We start from the raw sequence: 11,939 nt of genomic DNA, 5'->3' as shown, positions 1-11,939 counted from the left end.
GACCTCCAGACCCTTGCTTTATCTACTCCTTGCTTACTAGACCTCATTAGCTAGGCCTCGTTGACCAGACCTCGTTAACTAGACCTTGCTAACTAGACCTCATTAGCTAGACCTCATTGACCAGACATCGTTAACTAGATCTCATTAACTAGGCCTCGTTAACTAGTCCTCATGTACTACACCTTGCTAACTAGACCTCGTTAGCTAGACCTCATTGAACAGACATCGTTAACTAGACCTCGCTAACTAGGCCTCGTTAACTAGGCCTCGTTAACTAGACCTCGTTAACTAGGCCACATTAACTAGGCCTCGCTAACTAGGCCTGGTTAACTAGACCTCGTTAGCTAGACCTCGTTAGCTAGACCTCATTGAACAGACATCGTTAACTAGACCTTGCTTACTAGGCCTCGTTAACTAGGCCTCGTTAACTAGGCCACATTAACTAGGCCTCGCTAACTAGGCCTGGTTAACTAGACCTCGTTAACTAGTCCTCATTTACTACACCTTGCTAACTAGATCTCGTTAATGACTTTTCTCTTTGAGTTCTAATGCCATCTGTCAGGTTAACTTGGCCTCGTTTACGAGCCCTCGCCAACTGGTCTTTAATTGAGTCCCTCTGTTGCTAGTTTGGAGGTTAATTCCTTTTTCAGAACTTTTCCTCAGACTTTTTTAGTTTTTATTTTTCAGAGAGGGAAGTTTGCTGCTGTTAAAACTTCAAACTTCTCTGTTGGAGGAAACGTTTTCGGTCTTTTCTGGTGAATTTCTAAGATTTTGGTCTGCTGGCTGAAAACTTCCCGCTCTGTCGCCTTGGCAACAAATAACACTGTAAAACATAAGTTATTGCTGTAAAACCTTAAAACCTTTTATCTTTGAAGCACATAATTTAAACAAAAATGAGTTTTGCCAAAAAAGTTTCCCAGTGTTACTAATGGCCGAAACGATCACTGATTTAATGTTGGAGGACGAGTTTGAGATGAAACAATAAAATTCAACAGTTTAGGTGAAAGCCACTTCCTGTCTCAGTCTTTCTTTGTCCAATTAGACACTTCCTGTCTACTCTGAGCCTCCATATGAGGGCAGGTCTAGACCATAGATGTAATACTTCATTTTTATGGACTCCACATTAATGACCAAAGAAACCTGAACCTGAACTAGACTGATAGGACCTGGACCAGAACCTGAATGTTAGGACCTGGACCAGAACCAGACTGATAGAACCTGGACCAGAACCAGACCCAGAAGTGTGTTGTGGTTTGAGGAGAATTATGGTGTCATTGTTAATCTGTAATAAAGCTCTGTTGTTCTTTTTCTATAATTATTATTTTTATGAACTATCACTTTATTATTTAATGTTAATTATAGTTACTATAGTTTATATTTAATTGAATTGTATTATTTAATTTTATTTGTAATCATAGTTATTATCATTGTTATTTATTATTTTATTATGATATTATATAACTGTTCTATTATTTCAGAGTCTATGGAACATGTGGAACACATGAACACACCACCAACAAACAGTAGAACTATGGCGCCCTCATGTGGACAGGCATCAAACAGCTTCAAATATTTATTTGAATTTGGTTGGTTTTTAATTTTTAATGTTCTTGAAATATGGTTGAGATTTCAAAGATTTATGAACATAACCATGAAACCTATAAAAGAGGAATGTTCTAAGACTAAAGCAGACTAAGGACTGGTCCAGGTTTGAGCCGGTCCAGAACTAAGCCAGTCCTGACTAGTTCCTATGAAAGTATTGACCTTCTTAAATGTTTTTCACTTTAATGTCAAAGTAAACACAGACTTCTACAAAGTAATGTTGGTTAAATTTTATATCTCTACTGTAAAATAAGTGACTGCATAAATATTCCTTCTTCTAGTCAGTCTTCAGTAGAGTCTCTGTCTGCAGTCTCAGCCCTGAGTCTGTGTGGATAGGTCTCAGTCTCTCTGAGTCTGTGTGGATAGGTCTCAGTCCCTGAGTCTGTGTGGATAGGTCTCAGCCCTGAGTCTGTGTGGATAGGTCTCAGTCTCTCTGAGTCTGTGTGGATAGGTCTCAGTCTCTCTGAGTCTGTGTGGATAGGTCTCAGCCCTGAGTCTGTGTGGATAGGTCTCAGTCTCTCTGAGTCTGTGTGGATAGGTCTCAGTCTCTGAGTCTGTGTGGATAGGTCTCAGTCTCTGAGTCTGTGTGGATAGGTCTCAGTCTCTGAGTCTGTGTGGATAGGTCTCAGTCTCTCTGAGTCTGTGTGGATAGGTCTCAGTCTCTCTGAGTCTGTGTGGATAGGTCTCAGTCTCTGAGTCTGTGTGGATAGGTCTCAGTCTCTGAGTCTGTGTGGATAGGTCTCAGCCCTGAGTCTGTGTGGATAGGTCTCAGTCTCTGAGTCTGTGTGGATAGGTCTCAGTCTCTCTGAGTATGTGTGGATAGGTCTCAGTCTCTGAGTCTGTGTGGATAGGTCTCAGTCTCTCTGAGTCTGTGTGGATAGGTCTCAGTCTCTGAGTCTGTGTGGATAGGTCTCAGTCTCTCTGAGTCTGTGTGGATAGGTCTCAGTCTCTCTGAGTCTGTGTGGATAGGTCTCAGTCTCTGAGTCTGTGTGGATAGGTCTCAGTCTCTCTGAGTCTGTGTGGATAGGTCTCAGTCTCTCTGAGTCTGTGTGGATAGGTCTCAGTCTCTCTGAGTCTGTGTGGATAGGTCTCAGTCTCTCTGAGTCTGTGTGGATAGGTCTCAGTCTCTGAGTCTGTGTGGATAGGTCTCAGTCTCTCTGAGTCTGTGTGGATAGGTCTCAGTCTCTCTGAGTCTGTGTGGATAGGTCTCAGTCTCTGAGTCTGTGTGGATAGGTCTCAGTCTCTCTGAGTCTGTGTGGATAGGTCTCAGTCTCTCTGAGTCTGTGTGGATAGGTCTCAGTCTCTGAGTCTGTGTGGATAGGTCTCAGTCTCTCTGAGTATGTGTGGATAGGTCTCAGTCTCTCTGAGTATGTGTGGATAGGTCTCAGTCTCTGAGTCTGTGTGGATAGGTCTCAGTCTCTCTGAGTCTGTGTGGATAGGTCTCAGTCTCTGAGTCTGTGTGGATAGGTCTCAGTCTCTGAGTCTGTGTGGATAGGTCTCAGTCTCTCTGAGTCTGTGTGGATAGGTCTCAGTCTCTCTGAGTCTGTGTGGATAGGTCTCAGTCTCTGAGTCTGTGTGGATAGGTCTCAGTCTCTCTGAGTCTGTGTGGATAGGTCTCAGTCTCTGAGTCTGTGTGGATAGGTCTCAGTCTCTCTGAGTCTGTGTGGATAGGTCTCGGCCCTGAGTCCGTGTGGATAGGTCTCAGTCTCTCTGAGTATGTGTGGATAGGTCTCAGTCTCTCTGAGTCTGTGTGGATAGGTCTCAGCCCTGAGTCTGTGTGGATAGGTCTCAGTCTCTCTGAGTCTGTGTGGATAGGTCTCGGCCCTGAGTCTGTGTGGATAGGTCTCAGTCTCTCTGAGTATGTGTGGATAGGTCTCAGTCTCTCTGAGTCTGTGTGGATAGGTCTCAGCCCTGAGTCTGTGTGGATAGGTCTCAGTCTTTCTGAGTATGTGTGGATAGGTCTCAGTCTCTCTGAGTATGTGTGGATAGGTCTCAGTCTCTCTGAGGCTGTGTGGATAGGTCTCAGTCTCTCTGAGTCTGTGTGGATAGGTCTCAGTCTCTCTGAGTCTGTGTGGATAGGTCTCAGCCCTGAGTCTGTGTGGATAGGTCTCAGCCCTGAGTCTGTGTGGATAGGTCTCAGTCTCTCTGAGTCTGTGTGGATAGGTCTCAGTCTCTCTGAGGCTGTGTGGATAGGTCTCAGCCCTGAGTCTGTGTGGATAGGTCTCAGTCTCTGAGTCTGTGTGGATAGGTCTCAGTCTCTCTGAGTCTGTGTGGATAGGTCTCAGTCTCTCTGAGTCTGTGTGGATAGGTCTCAGCTCTGAGTCTGTGTGGATAGGTCTCAGTCTCTGAGTCTGTGTGGATAGGTCTCAGTCTCTCTGAGTCTGTGTGGATAGGTCTCAGTCTCTGAGTCTGTGTGGATAGGTCTCAGTCTCTCTGAGTCTGTGTGGATAGGTCTCAGTCTCTGAGTCTGTGTGGATAGGTCTCAGTCTCTCTGAGTCTGTGTGGATAGGTCTCAGTCTCTCTGAGTCTGTGTGGATAGGTCTCAGTCTCTCTGAGTCTGTGTGGATAGGTCTCAGTCTCTGAGTCTGTGTGGATAGGTCTCAGTCTCTCTGAGTCTGTGTGGATAGGTCTCAGTCTCTCTGAGTCTGTGTGGATAGGTCTCAGTCTCTCTGAGTCTGTGTGGATAGGTCTCAGTCTCTCTGAGTCTGTGTGGATAGGTCTCAGTCTCTGAGTCTGTGTGGATAGGTCTCAGTCTCTCTGAGTCTGTGTGGATAGGTCTCAGTCTCTCTGAGTCTGTGTGGATAGGTCTCAGTCTCTCTGAGTCTGTGTGGATAGGTCTCAGTCTCTCTGAGTCTGTGTGGATAGGTCTCAGTCTCTCTGAGTCTGTGTGGATAGGTCTCAGTCTCTCTGAGTCTGTGTGGATAGGTCTCAGTCTCTCTGAGTCTGTGTGGATAGGTCTCAGTCTCTCTGAGTCTGTGTGGATAGGTCTCAGCCCTGAGTATGTGTGGATAGGTCTCAGTCTCTCTGAGTATGTGTGGATAGGTCTCAGTCTCTCTGAGTCTGTGTGGATAGGTCTCAGCCCTGAGTCCGTGTGGATAGGTCTCAGTCTCTCTGAGTCTGTGTGGATAGGTCTCAGCCCTGAGTCTGTGTGGATAGGTCTCAGCCCTGAGTCTGTGTGGATAGGTCTCAGTCTCTCTGAGTCTGTGTGGATAGGTCTCAGTCTCTGAGTCTGTGTGGATAGGTCTCAGCCCTGAGTCTGTGTGGATAGGTCTCAGTCTCTGAGTCTGTGTGGATAGGTCTCAGTTTCTGAGTCTGTGTGGATAGGTCTCAGTCTCTCTGAGTCTGTGTGGATAGGTCTCAGTCTCTCTGAGTCTGTGTGGATAGGTCTCAGCTCTGAGTCTGTGTGGATAGGTCTCAGTCTCTGAGTCTGTGTGGATAGGTCTCAGTCTCTCTGAGTCTGTGTGGATAGGTCTCAGTCTCTCTGAGTCTGTGTGGATAGGTCTCAGTTTCTGAGTCTGTGTGGATAGGTCTCAGTCTCTCTGAGTCTGTGTGGATAGGTCTCAGTCTCTCTGAGTCTGTGTGGATAGGTCTCAGTCTCTGAGTCTGTGTGGATAGGTCTCAGTCTCTCTGAGTCTGTGTGGATAGGTCTCAGTCTCTGAGTCTGTGTGGATAGGTCTCAGTCTCTCTGAGTATGTGTGGATAGGTCTCAGTCTCTGAGTCTGTGTGGATAGGTCTCAGCTCTGAGTCTGTGTGGATAGGTCTCAGTCTCTGAGTCTGTGTGGATAGGTCTCAGTCTCTGAGTCTGTGTGGATAGGTCTCAGTCTCTGAGTCTGTGTGGATAGGTCTCAGTCTCTCTGAGTCTGTGTGGATAGGTCTCAGTCTCTCTGAGTCTGTGTGGATAGGTCTCAGTCTCTGAGTCTGTGTGGATAGGTCTCAGTCTCTGAGTCTGTGTGGATAGGTCTCAGTCTCTGAGTCTGTGTGGATAGGTCTCAGTCTCTCTGAGTCTGTGTGGATAGGTCTCAGTCTCTCTGAGTCTGTGTGGATAGGTCTCAGTCTCTGAGTCTGTGTGGATAGGTCTCAGTCTCTGAGTCTGTGTGGATAGGTCTCAGTCTCTGAGTCTGTGTGGATAGGTCTCAGTCTCTCTGAGTCTGTGTGGATAGGTCTCAGTCTCTGAGTCTGTGTGGATAGGTCTCAGTCTCTCTGAGTCTGTGTGGATAGGTCTCAGTCTCTCTGAGTCTGTGTGGATAGGTCTCAGTCTCTCTGAGTCTGTGTGGATAGGTCTCAGTCTCTGAGTCTGTGTGGATAGGTCTCAGTCTCTGAGTCTGTGTGGATAGGTCTCAGTCTCTGAGTCTGTGTGGATAGGTCTCAGTCTCTCTGAGTCTGTGTGGATAGGTCTCAGTCTCTGAGTCTGTGTGGATAGGTCTCAGTCTCTGAGTATGTGTGGATAGGTCTCAGTCTCTCTGTGTCTGTGGATAGGTCTCAGTCTCTCTGGGTCTGTGTGGATAGGTCTCAGTCTCTCTGAGTCTGTGTGGATAGGTCTCAGTCTCTCTGAGTCTGTGTGGATAGGTCTCAGTCTCTCTGAGTCTGTGTGGATAGGTCTCAGTCTCTGAGTCTGTGTGGATAGGTCTCAGTCTCTCTGAGTCTGTGTGGATAGGTCTCAGTCTCTCTGAGTCTGTGTGGATAGGTCTCAGTCTCTCTGAGTCTGTGTGGATAGGTCTCAGTCTCTGAGTCTGTGTGGATAGGTCTCAGTCTCTCTGAGTCTGTGTGGATAGGTCTCAGTCTCTCTGAGTCTGTGTGGATAGGTCTCAGTCTCTCTGAGTCTGTGTGGATAGGTCTCAGTCTCTCTGAGTCTGTGTGGATAGGTCTCAGTCTCTCTGAGTCTGTGTGGATAGGTCTCAGTCTCTGAGTCTGTGTGGATAGGTCTCAGCCCTGAGTCTGTGTGGATAGGTCTCAGTCTCTCTGAGTCTGTGTGGATAGGTCTCAGTCTCTCTGAGTCTGTGTGGATAGGTCTCAGCCCTGAGTCTGTGTGGATAGGTCTCAGTCTCTCTGAGTCTGTGTGGATAGGTCTCAGTCTCTCTGAGTCTGTGTGGATAGGTCTCAGTCTCTCTGAGTCTGGGTCTGTGTGGATAGGTCTCAGTCTCTCTGGGTCTGTGTGGATAGGTCTCAGTCTCTCTGGGTCTGTGTGGATAGGTCTCAGTCTCTCTGAGTCTGTGTGGATAGGTCTCAGTCTCTCTGAGTCTGTGTGGATAGGTCTCAGTCTCTCTGAGTCTGTGTGGATAGGTCTCAGTCTCTCTGGGTCTGTGTGGATAGGTCTCAGTCTCTCTGAGTCTGTGTGGATAGGTCTCAGTCTCTCTGAGTCTGTGTGGATAGGTCTCAGTCAGGATCAAACATCTGGACTCTGGAATTTTACTCCATTCTTCTTTGATAAACTGATCAAGCTCTGTCAGGTTGATCAGGGATCAGGACTGAACAGCCCTTTTCAAATCCAGACACTAATCCTCTACTGGACTGAGATCTGGGCTTTGTCTCAGCCGCTCCAGAACATTCTCCTTGTTGTCTTTAAACCATTTCTGTGTAGCTTTCTCTGGATGCTTCGGCTCATCGTCTGACTGGAAAATAAATCTTCTGTAAGCCCTAGTTCTCTGTCAGACTGACGAAGATCGTCCTCCAGGATTCATTTTCCCCTCTACCTTTACAAGCCTTCCAGGGTTAGGGTTTGAGAAGCATCCCCACAGCATGATGCTGCCACCAGCGTGCTCCACATGTCAGTGTTTGGCGTCTTGTCTGATGGTCTCAAAGCTCCATTCTGGTCTCATAAGACCAAAGAACTTTCTTCCTCTTGACCATGGAGTCTCCCACAGTCCTTCTGGTGAACTCTAGTCCAGATTGAATCTGAGTTTTCTTCAACAGTGTCTTTCTCTTTGCCACTCTCCCATAAGACGGCCAAAAATGGCAGACATCCGCCATTAGCCCTATCTCCCAATAGGAAAACATGGCGGCAGCGTGGAGACACAGTTTGGCAGGTCCTGCAAATCTACGTTTCTTATTACACCTGAGAGGCCGTTCATCTGTTGTTAAAACATCTCAGGTTTTAAACCACAACCACTTTTTTAATCTCAAAGCTTATCACAAGATCTGGGCTGAGTTTCAACGTGTGCTTTTTGCAGTTACATTGCTGCTCATTGTTGCTTTACCTGTGCGTATCTGTCTTTACGGAGCAGTTAATGTCAATCACCTGTGTCATGAACGCCAACTCGACCACTACACAAAGAGATCGTTTCCGAATGCTGGAACACCTGGGGTTAACATTGGTCCATGCTCGCCAAGTAGACATTCTGAAAGTTTTCATCACAACCTTCTTGGATATTACACGATTTATTCTTCTGTCCTGCAACACGGACGGGCTGCGGTGGGCAGAATTACCGTGGGTCAGCGTCGAGCCACTTCATCACGCAGGTTACCTGGCTTCCTGCTTATGTTGCTCCTGCTCTCTGGAGATGTACATTTAAATCCTGGTCCCGGAGTTGGCGAACTGCAGGCACAGGAAAACAGCGCACGGCTCCACCTGAACAATTCCCCTGAGGAGGTGAGTGATCGGACTCCTGTTTGGTCTGGCTCCACCGTTATCCGTCCGAACCTGATTAACGCTGGGAGTGATCATCTTAATAACATACCGCAGCTATTCGTTGGGAATCTAAGGAGACCCGTGGACAATAGAAATAACTCATCTAGCGCTTTAGTGTGTCGGCACCCCGCCGTGAGGAAACAGAGGCTGTGTAAAACTTTCCAAACCGTCAACCACGCAAAGGTCCTTTGGGATCCTAAGTTAAAACCAAGGGGACTTTTGGGTGGACATTTAAACATCAGCAGCATCGTTGCAAAGAGTGATCAGTTAATTCATTTATTGTCAGACTCTAATCTGGACTTTCTTTGTATTTCTGAAACGTGGCTACAACCCTCCACTCCCTCTCATGTATTCATGGTGCCTGGTTATCAGTGTTTCAGACAGGACAGACCTGTGGGTAGGGGAGGAGGGGTGTTGATATATGTGAGAAACGGTATTAAATGTGAACGGGTTGTTTTTAAAGTTCTTAATACGCTGGAATATGTAGGATTGAAAATTATTCTGTCCCAGCAAATGTGTTTTACTATTATTGGAGTGTACAGACCTCCCTCTGCAAACGACACATTTTATGATCAGCTCACAGAAATCCTCAGAGAATGTAATCACAACAAAGAGTTAATTCTTATGGGCGATTTCAACTTAGACTGGGGAGACAGGATAAGGAGAAAAAAGCTGAAAGGCTTAGCAGATAAATATCATTTAGATCAGCTGATAAAAGGTGCAACTAGAATTTCCAAAAAATCTAGCACACAACTGGACCTGATCTTTTCCAATAAACCAGAAAGAATAACAAAAAGTTACAACCTGATTACTGGCTTATCTGATCATAACCTGACCCTGGTGGCTAGGAAGCTAACTAAAAACAGGTTTAAATTTCTCCCTAAAGCTCAAACAAATTTTTTCTGTATACCCAAAAGTAAGCAAGCTGTGTTTGACAATGAAATCACTGATCTAAGTTGGGATGATGTAATAGCCTCTGATGATCTGGAGAGCAGTTGCAATAAATTTATTAATAAAATTACACTGTAAGGGAACGTTTTACTGTTAAGGTCCAGAAAAAATGTAAAAGAAAACAAAATCTACCATGGTTGAATGAAAATGTGTGGAAACTCATGAAGGAAAGGGACGCTGCGCTAAAAAAGACCATTAAATCCAAAGGGAACACAGACATGCTGATTTTTAAGGGCCTAAGGAATAAGGTTATTCATGAACTGAGGCAGGCTAAATCTCAATTTTTCTTAATATTCTACATAATGCTAAAGGTAACAGTAGACTTACATGGCAAGGCATTAATAATCTGACAAGGAATGAGCCACTTGTCTCAGAAGATATTCAACTGAAAACTGATGGAATTTTGACTGATGACAAGGCTGCTATTGCTGCTACTCTTAACTGTTATTTTACTGATTCAGTTAATGAGCTTGGGAGAAACTTCACTGAAAGGAAATTGGACTGTGCACCCATTGCTTCTCCAGATGAAGCTTTTGTCTTAGCTCAAACAGATGTCACAGAAGTGAATTAAATCATTGGATCCTTAAAGAACTTAAAATGCAGGGATGTTTTTCAGCTCGATACCATGTTTATTAAAAAACACCAAAACAAGTTAGTGCCGCAATTACTCATTTAATCAATTTATCAATTAAACACAATGTTTTTCCAAGTGCCTGGAAGCAAGCCATTGTTACCCCTATCTTTAAGTCTGGAGACCGTCATGAAGCCAGTAATTTCAGACCAATAAGTATTCTTCCTGTGCTTTCAAAAGTTGCTGAGAAGGTTGTAATCAAACAACTGACTAATTATCTAGCAGATAGCAACTTTGGTTTACATCCATTGCAGTTTGGCTTTAGGCCCAATCACTCCACTGAAACAGCTGCTTTACACCTGATCGAGCAGATAAAATCTAAACTAGACAAAGGAGGGGTAGTTGGTGCCGTATTTCTAGATTTGAGAAAAGCATTTGACACAGTAAATCATAAAGTTCTGATCTCAAAACTTTCAAAATTCAAATTTTCATCTGAAACACTGCAACGGATGTCTTCTTATCTATCTGATAGGATGCAATGTGTCAAAGTTAATGATGTATTTTCTGATAATATTAAGTGTACAATGGGTGTGCCACAAAGTTCTGTTTTAGGACCCCTTCTGTTTAGTCTCTACATCAATAATCTGCCACAGGTGTGTCAGGGCATGGATCTGCAAATGTATGCCGATGATACTGATTTATATACACATGCAAAAACAGCTGAACTAGCAGCTAGGAAGCTGACAGCTGCTATGGAGAGGATCACAGAGTGGCTTGACCAGTCATGTCTCAGCCTTAACGTAAGCAAAACTAAAGGTATGTTTGTCTCTAAATCCAACCAATCTGCCAGTGCTGACATTTTTATTAAAGCTGAGAGGATTGAAATTGTGAGGGAGTTTAAATATCTTGGTGTAATAGTGGATTCAAATCTCAATTTTAAGTCACATGTGAAAAAAATGACCAAAACCATCAGGTACAATCTGATACACTTTAGACATATTAGAGGTTGTCTTTCGATGGATGCTAAGACTTTTATGCACGCTATGATCCTTTCTCACTTGTCATATTGTATCACATGTTGGGGACAAGCTGGAGAAACAGCCATTAAACCACTGGAATCACTGTATAAACAAACCTTAAAAACTCTAGATAAAAAATCTGTGCAATATCACCACTGCAGGATTTTAGAAAAGCATCATCTGCTTAGCTTTGAGAATTTTAAACTGTTTTCTAATTTGTGTCTTGTTTTTAAGATTTTAAATGGCTTGGCTCCTCCCCCATTGCGTCAATTTGTTAATCGTCATTCTGAGCAGTCCATAAAATCCACCAGAATATCTTCTATTAGAGATTGTTCTGTGCCTTTCCGTCGCACTGCTTTTGGTCAGTCAGCTTTCTCTGTAAAAGCCACGACTCAGTGGAACGCTCTCCCTGACAGCATTAAGAACTGTGATTCTGTCGGAAGCTTCAAGAACAAACTCAGAAATCTACTGAAAGACTCTCAACTCTGTAAACACTGATTCTATAACATAATTTTAAATATGGCTGTGTGAATGTGTTTGTGTGTATGTGAGTGTATGCCTGTGGGGGTGATCTAACTCTGCAGCTTGAGCTAATGTTTTATTGTCATTTCTCTGTGATGTTTTATTACTGATGTTTTAATTGTGACCTGCCAAGGGACTGCAGATGTAAATTAGCTTTACGCTAACTCTGGTACAATGCATCAAATGGAAACATTTATGTTTTTTATTGTACATGGTCCCTTTACAAATAAACAAACAAATAAATAAAATAAATAAAGCTCTGACTGCTGAAGAACCCGGCCAACAGTTGTTGTCTGCAGAGTCTCTCCATCTCAGCTGCTGAAGCTTGGAGCTCCTTCAGAGTAGTCATAGGTGTCATGGTGTCCTCTCTCACTAGTCTCCTTCTTCAGAGACTTGGGAATGTTTCTGTCTTCATCCCCTGACTTAGAACTTCAATAACCTCTTATCTGTGTGGCTCAGTGTTCTTTTGGTGAAAGGGTAGCCAGGAATACATTTATTTATTTATTTATAATCTACATATTTTTATTTAACTGACATTACTGCGTAGAAATCTGTTTTCATTGTCATTAAACAGAAAAACACAGACTCTTATTTTGAAACTCCAAAACGGAAGTGAGGTTGTGAAGTAGTTCAGGGAATCACTTCCTGT

This window comes from Cheilinus undulatus, linkage group 17, assembly GCF_018320785.1.
Source record: "Cheilinus undulatus linkage group 17, ASM1832078v1, whole genome shotgun sequence".
NCBI classification, from domain to species: domain Eukaryota; kingdom Metazoa; phylum Chordata; class Actinopteri; order Labriformes; family Labridae; genus Cheilinus; species Cheilinus undulatus.
Note: the sequence above shows the minus strand (reverse complement) of the source record.